Source organism: Lethenteron reissneri, chromosome 60 (genome assembly GCF_015708825.2).
Source record: "Lethenteron reissneri isolate LAM-NWPU_2019-01 chromosome 60, ASM1570882v1, whole genome shotgun sequence".
NCBI lineage: Eukaryota > Metazoa > Chordata > Hyperoartia > Petromyzontiformes > Petromyzontidae > Lethenteron > Lethenteron reissneri.
Genome location: NC_083838.1, coordinates 1,896,319 through 1,911,294, shown reverse-complemented (window position 1 = coordinate 1,911,294; position 14,976 = coordinate 1,896,319).

Below are 14,976 nucleotides of genomic sequence, written 5' to 3'. Positions count from 1 at the left end.
CGTGGAAACGCGCCCGTTATAACGCGGAACGCAGTGTTATAAACGTGGAAAAACGCGCCGTTATAACGCAGACGCAGTGTTATAACGTGGAAACCGCGCCGTTATAACGCAGAACGCAGTGTTATAACGTGGAAACGCGCCGTTATAACGCAGAACGCAGTGTTATAACGTGGAAACGCGCCGTTATAACTCAGAACGCAGTGTTATAACGTGGGAAACGCGCCGTTATAACGCAGAACGCAGTGTTATAACGTGGGAAACGCGCCGTTATAACGCAGAACGCAGTGTTATAACGTGGAAACGCGCCGTTATAAACGCAGAACGCAGTGTTATAACGTGGAAACGCGCCGTTATAACGCAGAACGCAGTGTTATAACGTGGAAACGCGCCGTTTAAACTCAGAACCGCAGTGTTATAGACGCGGAAACGCGCCGTTATAACTCAGAACGCAGTGTTATAACGTGGAAACGCGCCGTTATAACGCAGAACGCAGTGTTATAACGTGGAAAACGCGCCGTTATAACGCAGAACGCAGTGTTATAACGCGGAAACCGCGCCGTTATAACGCAGAACGCAGTGTTATAAACGTGAAACGCGCCGTTATAAACGCAGAACGCAGTGTTATAACGCGGTTTCTGAGCGGGCCGATGACCAGCGACTATCTGGAGCTGCTTCAGCTGAGCGTCACCGTGATGCGGCAGTGAGGCGGGATGATCCAGTTGGGCGACGGGGTTACCGAAGCAAAAAAATTAACCCGTAAAAACAAAGTTTTTCACTATAAAATCCCTTTACATGCGTGGCGTCGGTTTTATTTTATTATTCATTTATGTTTTTCTTGAGCAAGAGTTTCATTTTTATCACATTGGTATTTTTAATTAAATATGATTTTTTTTTTCTCCTAAAAAGTGGAACATTTTGGAATTTTTTTTCACGAAAATTAATTGTCACGCACAACGAGTCTGTGTGCAAAATGTCAGCTCGATTGGATCACGGGAAAGTGGGTTAAAAAACGACCGAAAGATTTGCACGGTCGTAAGCGCGCAAGCAAGCAAGCAAGTGAACTTAATATAAAGGATTTAAAACAGAACAAGTTGGGCGAGTAATGGAGTAGAGGGACGTCTCCGTTGGGAGGAGGAGGAGGAGACGGAGGGAGGCATCGTCAAGGAATTCGAAATGCACTGAAGTGGAACCCAGCCCAAAGTTTACCCGCCCACCACTGAACTTCCCAAACCTTCCTTGAACGAGCTGCCTCGCACCAATCATTTGAATGATCTGGCAACAACAACAAAACACACACACGAAAAACACATTCCTGCGGAGGGAGCTGGTATGAACGTTGGGTTGCTCGGTCAATGGCCTGCAGGGTCAACGGCGGCGTGGTGTATTCCGTAAATATTGGCCGACTGTGAGGGCGGGCACGAGCCGGCGTGAGTAGGTAAAACGTTGAGTTTTATAAGGGCACCACGGGGTGACCAGCCCCTCCCCACCCAGCCCCACCCCTCCCACCCCACACCCAGCCCCCCACCCTCCCTACCCAGCCCCACCCTCCCCTCCCAACCCAGCCCCTCCCCACCCTCCCAACCCAGCCCCTCCCCACCCAGCCCCACCCAGCCCCACCCTCCCCAGCCAACCCTCCCTCCCCACCCAGCCCCTCCCTCCCCACCCAGCCCCTCCCTGCACGACGGACACAATAATCCCCTGTGGGCTAGTGTAACCAGGAGGTTCCTACCAGTATAACCCACCACTAGAATAGCCTATTCTGCTGCTGTCATTCCCATGCCGCGCAATGCGGTCTAGTCTAATCATCTAATTCGATTCTAGATTTGAAGCTTTCGTGACTGCAAGGATTCATATTCTTAGGTGTTTTCGGTAAAGTCACGTAAGTAAAAAAATAATTAAAATAAAAGTAAAATAAAAATAAAATAAAAATACTGTTTTCTTGGAATTTCTCTCACTTGATACAGCTATCGTGCTGTGACGGTTCCACCTGAAGACGGTGGCTTGTGTTGCCTCCGAAACGTCGTGATTTTTATTTTATTTTTATTTTACTTTTATTAATTTTAATTAATTTTTTACCGAAAAAACCTAAGAATATGAATCTAATTCGAACCATGCCCGGCACAACAACAACAATTCACGATCGTTCTCTGGTTAGCATTTTTAAAACATTTTTTTTACAATTTTAATTTTGAAGCTTTCGTGACTGCAGGAATTATTCTTTGGTTCATTCGGTAAAGTCACGTATAAAGATAAAATAACAAATTTAATAATACCATACGACGTTTCGATTGCAACACAAGCAATCATCATCAGGTATAATGAAATAGCGACATAGAATCTAACCAGATTTTGATTTTTTTTTACACTCGATGCTGAGGTGGGGGCGTGGGGGGAGGGAGGGGGGTAATGAGAACCAGACGGTTGGCACGCTGACATCCGACAATGTGGCCACCACGTGTGGCAACTCATGCAACATGTGTGTGCCACACGGACATGGGAAACACACACACACGACACACACGACACACAGACACAAAGACAAAAGCTCCCGCCGAACTGCATAACCTCTTAACAGACTGTTGGGGCAAGTGCTGTGAGCGGGCACCTATGAAGGTCGGCACAGCACGCAGAATCAGAATATTTATTTACACCGCAGGAACCCTATAAGCTATAAAGGGGGCGTCCATAAATGACGTCACGCGATTTTGGACGATTTTTGACCCCCCCCCCTCCTCGTCACACGACGTCACAAAAAGTCAGACCCCCCCTCAAGTATGACGTCACAAAGCTCTGCCCCCCCTCGAAAAAAAAACATGCTTCAAATGGCTTTAAACTATTGTGATTGTAGTGCGTATTAAATGTGCCGCTGCACTCTGATGTTGTAGGAGAAAACATTTATTAAAAAGTCGATTTAATTAAGTAGAACGTGTTGTCTGTATTTATTTAAAGTTGCGCATTTTGATGTGACGTCACATTTCTCAACCCCCCCCCCCTCGTCACACATCGTCACAAATGTCTGACCCCCCCCACCCCCCAGGTGCGTGACGTCATTTATGGACAGCCCCAAAGATCATTTTTCACAGATCTCCAGTAGGGGCGGATCAAGACGCTACAACAACAAACAGTGCAAAACAACGATAGGAGCGCAATGCATAGGAAAAGTAAATCAATCACGTACAAATATATACGCAAATTAAACTACACATTGTTTTTATCTTACCAGGCAAAGCCCGCTTGATGTGGCCTGGCCACAAGTGATAGCTCAACAAAGCAGCTCATCCACATTTTTTCGCAGCAAAATAACGCAAATAATACCAATGCACGTTTCTAAATCTGTAGGGAAGACCCGGGGGATACGGAGAAAAATCAACGCGACCACGGGGAGTGAGAGAGAGAGACACGCAAACACCGAATCAACAGCAGCAGGCGTCAGGGTCGAGATCGAACCCACGACCTCCTGTACACCAGGCGAGGTAGTCAACATCTCCTAGCCACCGTGATGATGATGAGAGAGAGAGACGCAAACTCCAAATACACAGCAGCAGGCGTCAGGGTCGAGATCGAACCCACGACCTCCTGTACACCAGGCGAGGTAGTCAACATCTCCTAGCCACCGTGATGATGATGAGAGAGAGAGACGCAAACTCCAAATACACAGCAGCAGGCGTCAAGGTCGGGATCGAACCCACGACCTCCTGTAGACCAGGCGAGGTAGTTGACATCTTATCACCGTGGCCCAGGACCGGTTCAGATAATCGTCACTGGTGTTGGCCGTGAGCGAGAAGCGATCTCGGGTCATCGGGTTTGTAGCGCAGCGCGCTAACCGCTACACAACACAAAGACAAATATCCTCCGTATAGCCTTAAAAGACTGTAGGGGCAAGTGCTGTTAGCGAGCACCTATGAAGGCCGGCACGGCACACGAGGGGGTGGGTGGCCAACACCACGCCCGGTCGCCTTTGTCTCCCTCGTGGCAATGTTTACTACACACCGCACCAGGTACTCATTTGAGGCTGAGTCGACCTAGGGGAGGCCCAGGACCGATTCAGATAATCGTCACTGGTGTTGGCCGTGAGCGGGAATCGAACCTGGGTCGTCATATTCTTAGTGCAGCGCGCTAACCACACACACACAGACACACATACACAGACACACACACACAGAGACACACACAGACACACACACACAGAGACACACACACAGACACACACAGACAGACACACAGACACACACACACACACATAGACACACACACAGACACACACACAGACACACAGACACACACACAGACACACACACAGAGACACACACACAGACACACACAGACACACACAGACACAACACACAGACACACACAGACACACACAGACACACACACACAGAGACACACACACAGACACACACACAGACACACACCACGCAGAGGCTCTCACACATGCGGGCCACGTGAATGTCCGCACATTCTATCGGGCACATCTGAGAAAAATGCCCCCCACCCCACCCCCCTTGGCGCTCCTCAAGTTGTTTTTTGTTCAGTATTTTTGTCGGCGTGCAGGACCAACTAGCATGTGTGGAACCACACGTCACCGATAAAGCAGCGTGCGTGCACGTGTGTGTGTGCACGTGTGTGCGTGCACGTGTGTGTGTGCACGTGTGTGTGCGCGCACGTGTGTGTTGTGTGTGCGTGCACGTGTGTGTGTGTGCACGGTGTGTGTGTGCACGTGTGTGTGTGTGTGCACGTGTGTGTGCACGTGTGTGTGTGTGCACGTGTGTGTGCCTGCACGTGTGTGTGCACGTGTGTGTGTGTGCACGTGTGTGTGCACGTGTGTGTGTGCACGTGTGTGCACGTATGTGTGCCTGCACGTGTGTGTGTGCACGTGTGTGTGTGTGCACGTGTGTGTGCACGTGTGTGTGCACGTGTGTGTGTGCACGTGTGTGCACGTGTGTGTGCCTGCACGTGTGTGTGTGCACGTGTGTGTGTGGGCACGTGTGTGTGCACGTGTGTGTGTGCACGTGTGTGTGCGCACGTGTGTGTGTGTGCACGTATGTGTGTGCACGTATGTGTGCACGTGTGTGCACGTGCGTGCGTATGTTTTTCTTGTAGGGAGCGGTAGCGTAGCAGGTTTGCGCCCTGCACTACGAACCCAGCCACACGAGTTCGATTCCCGCTCATGGCCAACACCAGTGACGAATATCTGAACCGGTCCTGGGCCTCCCCTAGCTCGACTCAGCCTCAAATGAGTACCTGGTGCGATGTGTAAACATCAGCACAGGGGAGACAAAGGCGGCCGAACGTGATGCTCGCTAACAGCACTTGCCCCAGCCAGATAGAAGGGTAAAGAACCAATTATCATATTTTTGCTGGCAAATGAGGTTCCCATAGGGAGAATCTTTGTCTTTGTGTGTTTCTTGGCACGGTGGAGCAGCAGCAGCATCAGCAGGTCAATGCTGTCCGCTGCAGAGATGCTGGCTACAGCACGTGGAGTCATCTCAACCCTCCCCACCCCGACTCCCCCTCCCCGAACAACAAAAAAACATTGAGGAGTTACCCATCAAGAGAAGGGCTCTCAGTGCGGAAACGCGTGGCGGTGCTCACGCTACAACGCGTTTTTGCTATAACGCGTTTTCGCTACAACGCGTTTTCGCTACAACACGTTTCGCTACAACGCGTTTTCGCTACAACGCGTTTTCGCTATAACGCGTTTTCGCTACGACGCGTATTTGCTACAACACGTTTCGCTACAACGCGTTTTCGCTACAACACGTTTCGCTACAACGCGTTTTCGCTACGACGCGTTTTCGCTACAACGCGTTTTCGCTACAACACGTTTCGCTACAACGCGTTTTCGCTACGACGCGTTTTCGCTACAACGCGTTTTCGCTACAACGCGTTTTCGCTACAACACGTTTCGCTACAAGGCGTTTTCGCTACAACGCGTTTTCGCTACAACGCGTTTTCGCTACAACGCGTTTTCGCTATGACGCGTTTTCGCTACAACGCGTTTTCGCTACAATGCGTTTTCGCTACAACACGTTTCGCTACAACGCGTTTTCGCTACAACGCGTTTTCGCTACAACGCGTTTTCGCTACGACGCGTTTTCGCTACAATGCGTTTTCGCTACGACGCGTTTTTGCTACAACACGTTTCGCTACAACGCGTTTTTCGCTACAACACGTTTTCGCCACGACGCGTTTTTACTACAACACGTTTCGCTACGACGCGTTTTCGCTACGACGCGTTTTCGCTACAACACGTTTCGCTGCGACGCGTTTTCGCTACAAACGCGACTTTTCTAATGGGGAACACTTTTCGTACAGCGTGGAAGGCGTGCCCAGCCCCGCCCCCGACCCGCCCGTGTATAGTGTAGTGTATAGTGTAGTGTATAGTAGTGTATAGTGTAGTGTATAGTTGTAGTGTATATGACCGGTTCAGATAATCGTCGCTTGGTGTTGGCTGTGAGCGGGGAATCCAACTCGGTGTGTGGGTGGGTGTGTGGGTGTGTGGGTGTGTGTGTGGGTGTGTGGTGGGTGGGTGGATGGGTGTGTGGGTGTGTGTGTGTGTGGGTGTGTGGGTGTGTGTGTGGTGTGGTGTGGGTGGGTGGATGGGTGTGGGGTGTGTGGGTGTGTGTGGGGTGGGTGGATGGGTATGTGTGGTGTGGGTGTGTGTGGGTGTGTGGGTGGGGTGGGGTGGGTGGATGGTGTGTGGGGTGTGGTGTGTGTGGGTGTGTGGGTGGGTGTGTGGGTGGGGTGGATGGGTGTGTGGTGTAGTGGTGGGTGGGTGAGTGTGTGTGGGTGGTGGATGGGTGTGTGGGTGTGTGGGTGTGTGGCTGGGTGTGTGGGGTGTGTGTGTGGGTGTGTGTGGGTGGGTGGATGGGTGTGGGTGGTGTGTGTGTGGTGTGTGTGGGTGTGTGGGTGTTGTGTGGGTGGGTGGATGGGTGGTGGGGGTGTGTGGTGTGTGTGGGGGGGTGGGGTGTGTTGGGGTGGGTGTGGGGGTGGGGGTAATTGGGTGGTGTGGGTGTGTGTGTGGTGGTGTGTGTATCTGGGTGTGAGTGTGTGTGTGTGGGTGTGTGTGTGGGTGGTGTGGGTGTGTGTAGGTGTGTTGTGTGTGTGTGTGAGGGGCCCCTGGTCTGCCCCGTGACCTCTTGCCAGCGGGCGTTCGACACTTCACGTGGCTCAAGGTGCACATGGCCTGGCACAAGCGTCGTGGTGACGTCACCGCCACTTAGTGGCGAATTGCGGTTGTTGTTGTGTGTGGGTTGTGTGGGTGTGTGTGTGGGTGGGTGTGGGTGTGGGTGTGTGTGTGGGTGTGTGTGTGTGTATGGGTGGGTATGTGGGTGGGGTGTGTGTGTGGTGGGTGTGTGTGTGGGGGTGTGTTGTGTGGTGGGGTGTATGCGTGTGGGTGTGGGTGGGTGTGGTGTGTGGGTGGGTGTGTGTGTATGTGGGTGTGTGGGTGTGGGGGTGTGGATGTGTGTGTGTGTGAGTGGCACCTGGGTCTGCCCCGTGACCTCCTGCCAGCGGGCGTTCGACACTTCACGTGACCTCAAGGTGCACATGGCCTGGCACAAGCGTCGTGGTGACGCCACCGCCACTTAGTGGCGAATGGCGGTTGTTGTGTGTGGGGGTGGTGTGGGTGTGTGTGTGGGTGTGTGTGTGGCAAGGAGCCCGAGAGCGGAGAGCGATTTCAACTCGGACCCGACACAAGTTGGACACTCGCTGTGAACGTACAAGCTTGCAGTTCGCCGTTAAGACGGCGTCAGATTTTTTGTTGCAAATCCTAAAACTCCCCCCGGTGGATTTTCGTAAAAGGAAAAAAAAAATTGCTCACTTAATGGACTCGTTCTGACCCAGCTTGTAATTACAAACCCCCGAATTATTTTTCAACAAAAAATCTTGACCCCCCCCTCCCTCCTTCGCTCCCTCCCTCCCTCCCTCTATCCCTGTTCCTTCAATCTGTAAGGCGCAAGGTCGCCCCAGGCATAAGGACGGGCGGGATAAGAGGCGATAAGAATCGCCTCTTTAATGCGGTGGCAGAGGCCGGCAGGCAGCCGAGTCGGTAACGCGCGCGTGCTCTCACGGAACGGAGAGGGAGGGAGGGAGGGGAGGGCAGGGAGGGAGGGAGGGAGGGAGGGTGAGGGGAGGGAGGGAGGGAGGGAGGGAGGGGAGGGGAGGGAGGGAGGGAGGGGAGGGAGGTTTCCCAACTTCGCTCTCTCTCCATGTGTTCCTCCTGTTCTCCCTCGTTCCTTCCAGCCTCCCCGTCCACACCGCTGCCTCCCCCGTCCCTCTCATCTCACTCCACTCCCCTCCACGCACTCTCCTGCCTCTCCCCTATCATCTCACTCTACTCCCCTCCACGCACTCTCCTGCCTCTCATCTCACTCTACTCCCCTCCACGCACTCTCCTGCCTCTCCCCTCTCATCTCACTCCACTCCCCTCCACGCACTCTCCTGCCTCTCATCTCACTCCACTCCCTCCACGCACTCTCCTGCCTCTCCCATCTCATCTCACTACTCCCCTCCACGCACTCTCCTGCCTCTCCCCTCTCATCTCACTCCACTCACCTCCAAGCACTCTCCTGCCTCTCCCCTCTCATCTCATACTACCTCCCCTCCACGCCACTCTCCTGCTCTCATCTCACTCCACTCACCTCCACGCACTCTCCTGCCTCTCCCATCTCATCTCACTACTCCCCTCCACGCACTCTCCTGCCTCTCCCCTCTCATCTCACTCTACTCCTCTCCACGCACTCTCCTGCCTCTCCCCTCTCTTCTCACTCCACTCCCCTCCACGCATTCTCCTGCCTCTCATCTCCCTCCACTCCCCTCCACGCACTCTCCTGCATCTCCCCTCTAATCTAACTCCACTCCCCTCCAAGCACTCTCCTGCCTCTCCCCTCTCATCTCACTGTACTCCCCTCCCACGCACTCTCCTACCTCTCCCCTCTCATCTCACTCCGCTCCCCTCCACGCACTCTCCTGCCTCTCATCTCACTCCGCTCCCCTCCACGCACTCTCCTGCCTCTCATCTCACTCCACTCCCCTCCACGCACTCTCCTGCCTCTACCCTCTAATCTCACTCCACTCCCCTCCACACACTCTCCTGCCTCTCCCCTCTCATTTCACTCTCCTGCCTCTCCCCTCTCATCTCACTCCACTCCCCTCCACGCACTCTCCTACCTCTCCCCTCTCATCTCACTCCATTCCCCTCCACGCACTCTCCTGCCTCTCCCCTTTCATCTCACTCTACTCCCCTCCACACACTCTCCTACCTCTCCCTCTCATCTCACTCCGCTCCCCTCCACGCACTCTCCTGCCTCTCATCTCACTCCACTCCCCTCCACGCACTCTCCTGCCTCTCCCCTCTCATCTCACTCCACTCCCCTCCACACACTCTCCTGCCTCTCCCCTCTCATCTCACTCCACTCCCCTCCACGCACTCTCCTGCCTCTCCCCTCTCATCTCACTCCACCTCCCCTCCACGCACTCTCCTGCCTCTCCCCTCTCATCTCACTCCACTTTCCTCCACGCACTCTCCTGCCTCTCCCCTCTCATCTCACTCCACTCCCCTCCACGCACTCTCCTGCCTCTCCCCTCTCATCTCACTCCACTCCCCTCTACGCACGCTCCCTCCTCCCCCCTCTCTTCTCACTCCATTCCCCTCCACGCACTCTCCTGCCTCTCCCTTCTCATATCACTCCACCCCCCTCCACGCACTATCCTGCCTCTCATCTCACTCCCCTCCACGCACTCTCCTGCCTCTCATCTCACTCCACTCCCCTCCACGCATTCTGCTGCCTCTCGCCACGTGCTCGCCACGTGCTGCCTATGACACGCGAGCCACGTGACAACTGGCGGTGGTGGTGGTGGTGGCGGTGGGGGTGGTGGTGGGGGTGGCGGTGGTGGCGGTGCTGGTGGCGGGGGCGGTGGTGGTGGTGGCAGTGGTGGTGGCGGTGGGAGTGGGGGTGGTGGTGGCGGTGGTGGTGGGGGTGGGAGTGGTGGTGGCGGTGGAGTGGTGTGGCGGGTGGTGCGTGGTGTGGTGTTGGCGGTGGTGGTGGCGGTGGGGGCAGTGGTGGCGGTGGGGGTGGCGGTGGGGGTGGTGGGAGGATAACCGCGGTCGCATCGTGTTGCGTTCCGCATCCGTGACACGGAAATCGTGTCAACATGCGAGCCATCGCACCTTCATACAGCACGCAGCTCGGCACACTTCACATCACAACCCGTCTCAACATCTTTGAAAGGGGCACCCCAGCGGCAGCAGTCCATGCGAGGCATAGATTGACTCAGCTACCCGTCGGAGGCCGTCTGACTGCGGAAAGGGCTGCGTGCAGAGTGAGAGAGTGAGCGAGAGGGTGAGCGAGAGAGTGAGCGAGAGAGGTGAGCGAGAGAGTGAGAGAGTGAGCGAGAGAGTGACCGAGAGAGTGAGCGAGAGAGTGAGAGAGTGAGCGAGAGGGTGAGCGAGAGAGTGACCGAGAGAGTGAGCGAGAGAGTGAGCGAGAGTGAGCGAGAAAGTGAGCGAGAGAGTGACCGAGAGAATGAGCGACAGAGTGACCGAGAGAGTGAGCGAGAGAGTGAGCGAGTGAGAGAGCGAAAGAGTGAGCGAGAGAGTGAGCGAGAGAGTGAGCGAGAGAGTGAGCGAGAGAGTGAGCGAGAGAGTGAGCGAGAGAGTGAGCGAGAGAGTGAGCGAGAGAGTGAGCGAGAGAGCGACCGAGAGAGTGACCGAGAGAGTGAGCGAGAGAGTGAGCGAGTGAGAGAGCGAGAGAGTGACCGAGAGAGTGAGCGAGAGAGTGAGCGAGAGAGTGAGCGAGAGAGTGAGCGAGAGAGTGAGCGAGAGAGTGAGCGAAAGAGTGAGCGAGAGAGTGAGCGAGAGAGTGACCGAGAGAGTGAGCGAGAGAGTGAGCGAGAGAGTGAGCGAGAGAGTGACCGAGAGAGTGAGCGTGAGAGTGACCGAGAGAGTGAGCGTGAGAGTGAGCGAGAGAGTGAGCGAGAGAGTGAGCGAGAGAGTGACCGAGAGAGTGAGCGAGAGAGTGAGCGAGAGAGTGAGCGAGAGAGTGAGCGAGAGAGTGACCGAGAGAGTGAGCGAGAGAGTGAGCGAGAGAGTGAGCGAGAGAGCGACCGAGAGAGCGACCGAGAGAGCGAGCGAGAGAGTGAGCGAGTGAGAGAGCGAGAGAGTGAGCGAGAGAGTGAGCGAGAGAGTGACCGAGAGAGTGAGCGAGAGAGTGAGCGAGAGAGTGAGCGAGAGAGTGACCGAGAGAGTGAGCGTGAGAGTGACCGAGAGAGTGAGCGTGAGAGTGAGCGAGAGAGTGAGCGAGAGAGTGAGCGAGAGAGTGACCGAGAGAGTGAGCGAGAGAGTGACCGAGAGAGTGAGCGTGAGAGTGACCGAGAGAGTGAGCGAGAGAGTGAGCGAGAGAGTGACCGAGAGAGTGAGCGAGAGAGTGAGCGAGAGAGTGAGCGAGAGAGTGACCGAGAGAGTGAGCGAGAGAGTGACCGAGAGAGTGAGCGAGAGAGTGAGCGAGAGGGTGAGCGAGAGAGTGAGCGAGAGAGTGACCGAGAGAGTGACCGAGAGAGTAAGCGAGAGAGTGAGCGAGAGGGGGGGGGGTTTATAAAGCAAAGTTTAAAAATAAAAAAATAAAAATGTTTTACGAAATGATGAACGAAGCAAAGTGCCGACTACACCGAGCATCTTCTTGTTTCCACTGATCGTAAAAAATAAAAATAAAAAAAGACTCAGCACATGGCCTGCAATCCAATGTGGCATTCATCTGAAGCCAGTCGAGGGTAATGATTGCTGCTGCTGCTGTGTGATCACTCCCCACCACTCACTCCTACCCTGTCCACTCTGAAGAGGCGTCAGCTGGAGTTGTCTGCCTACAACGACCTACAGCCCGTACTGATTGCGCTTGCACACTGATTGTCGTTCTTCCGATGTTTGCACAACCGGCTACGTACGGTGCAAAGGAAGATCAGCGTTAAAGATCCCCCGCGCCTCCTTGGGGTGAACGGCGGTGGGTAAGTGACGTCGGCGAGACAACGTTTGAACGTGTGTTGGAGGGGTCTTTGACTTCGTGCTGGTCTCACAGCAAGGGAACACGCGCGGTGCATCTGCCAGTCATCTCGGTCAGTCAACCCGCGGCACCTGGGTCTGTCCCGTTGATCTCTTCATGGATACTTCGCGCGGGAGCCTCGAGGTGCACCTAGCCTGGCACAAACGCTGCGGTGATGCCAACGCCGCGTAAGTGCGGATGTTATTGCTGCTGATGTTCTATAACTGCGGTGACTAGGAGATGTCATCTCCCTCGCCTGGTGTACAGGAGGTCGTGGGTTCGATCCCGACCCTGACACCTGCTGCTGTATATTTGGAGCCTGTGTCTCTCTCTCTCTCATCATCACCACGGTGGCTAGGAGATGTTAACTACCTCGCCTGGTGTACAGGAGGTCGTGGGTTCGATCCCTACCCTGCGGTCTGCTGTATATTTGGAGTCTGCATCTCTCTCTCATCATGATCATCACGGTGGCTAGGAGATGTTAACTACCTCGCCTGGTGTACAGGAGGTCGTGGGTTCGATCCCTACCCTGCGGTCTGTTGTATACTTGGAGTCTGCATCTCTCTTTCATCATCATCACCACGGTGGCTAGGAGATGTTAACTACCTCGCCTGGTATACAGGAGGTCGCGGGTTCGATCCCGACCCTGACGATTCCTGTACATTTGGAGTTTGCGGTGTCTCTCTATCTTTCCCTGTGGTCGCGTGGATTTTTCTCCGGGTCCTCCGGGATTTTCCCTCCACATTTAGAATCAACATCACCACGCGTTTAGAGTTACTTGTGTGCTATAAAATGTCCACGTGATAATAATGATAATGATGATAAGCCACTTCGTTGAGACCTGTCATTTGCAATATGCCAGGTCGCTTCTGGAGAAGAAAAAAAAATACTATACAGCCACAGCGGTAAACTAAAAATAAAATTGTCTTAAAGTTTAGTTTTATGGTCCGGGAATTGGCCAAACATCACAGCAACCAGGACCTCAAGACTCCCTCGGGCGTTCGAGACTTTGTATTTTCCCCGACCATTGTTATTCTCATTACCGCTGCTGCTGTTTTGTTGTGTGTTTGTTATTGTGGTTGTTGTTATTAATAGGGGAGCCGCAGTAACGCGCTGCCCTACGAACCCGTCTCAGCCACAAGTGTGTTTACCTGGTGCGCTGTGAAGTTAACATCACCACTGGGGAGACAAAGACGGCCGGGCGTGGTGCTGGTAACGCCCCCCCCCACCCTCGTGTGCCGTGCCGGACTTCATCAGTGCTCGCTAACAGCACTTGCCCCAGCAGTCTGTTGAGGCTATACGGGGGATCTTTGTCTTTTGTATTCATAGCGGAGGGTGGGGGGTATGAGGTTAAGAGGCTGTAGTCTCAGTGGTTCGCAAACCTGCGTATCCGAGGCCCAACGCGGCTCTTTAAAAAATAAATGGGACTGCTTTTCGTGGTGATGTTATCTATTTAAGGGTGGCGATGGCTCGCAATGCATTGCGCGGAGACTTCTTGAAATGTCGATTTGTGTCACGTGTTTCGTTTGCTACTACTCCTGCAAAAAAATCGAATTACATTTTTTAGTCTCTTCTCGTTATTTTTGGTTGTTCGGCCTCCCCCCCTCCCTCGTTGTAGCAAAGCAGAGGGCCCCCCCCCCCACCTCGTCCTAAATACCCCTCCCCTCAACCGCTTCGCCCCCCCCACCCCCCATCCACCCCGCCCCCACCCCCCAACCCCCACTCCACCTCTGAGCCCGTTGCCACATCTCCACCTATGGAGCCAGCTGCGTGCCCAGGTGAACCGTTGCCATGGGAGACGCGCCAACATCCGGGAGACGAGACATCCCCCAGGCAATGCACGCGCGCGACGAGCAAAGACAAAGGTGCCCCAGCCGCGCCCGGAGGGGCAAGAGCTACCTGTGTAGCGAGGTCGTCGGTTCGATGCCGACCCTGACAATGCCCGTTGCATATTTGCGTGTCTCTCTGTCCGTGACCGCGTGGATCGTTATCCGGGGTCCTCTGATTCTTACTCTTAGGTTTTTTTCGGTAAAGTCACGTAGGTAAAATAACTAAATTAAAATAATAAAAGTAATGATTAGAATAAATAATAAATCACGACGTTTATATTTCGATTGAAAGATTTCGTGACTGCAGGGATTCATCTTCTTGGTTCTTTCGGTAAAGTCACGTAGAAGGGAAATAATAAAATAATTCTCACGACGTTTCGGCCACAACGCAAGCAGCCGTCCTCAGGTGGAGACCAGGTCTGTCGCGAAGACAGCGTCTGTCTTCCCGACAGACCGACAAACCTGTTCTTCACCTGAGGACGGCTGCTTGCGTTGTGGCCGAAACGTCGTGAGAATTATTTTATTATGTAATATTTTTATTATTTTATTATTTCCCTTCTACGTGACTTTACCGAAAGAACCAAGAAGATGAATCCTTGCAGTCACGAAAGCTTCAAATCTAGAATCCTCCGATTTTCTTTTCCCCCACCCCACCCCTCCCGTCCACGTGGAGAATGAACATGCCACGCGTTTTGGACTTATTTTGGCCGCTACGAATGTGCGCGTGCTAACGAGCCACTTCGTTATTTGCGGCCGGGTCGCTTCTGAAAACTAGCTGCGTATACCGCGGGGGGGTCCTTATCTGGCAAAGAAAATTGACGAAAGTGCCGGTTGAGCGAGCCGCACTTACGGAAGGACGTCGCAATGCACGTGGAGTCGTGTTGTTGTTTGACTTGCATCCCACTGGGATTTTTGCACACAGCGTTGGTGTACGGTGCTTTTTTTCTGCAATATTTTGCTGTCTTTTCTTGGATTTTCTGTTTGCACTTAGTCACATAGTCACTTTAAGATCTTAATTTTGGAGCTTTCGTGACTGCAGGAATTATTCTTTGGTTCTTTCGGTTAAGTCACGTCTAAAGATAAAATAATAATGCTATTATTTAATTTAT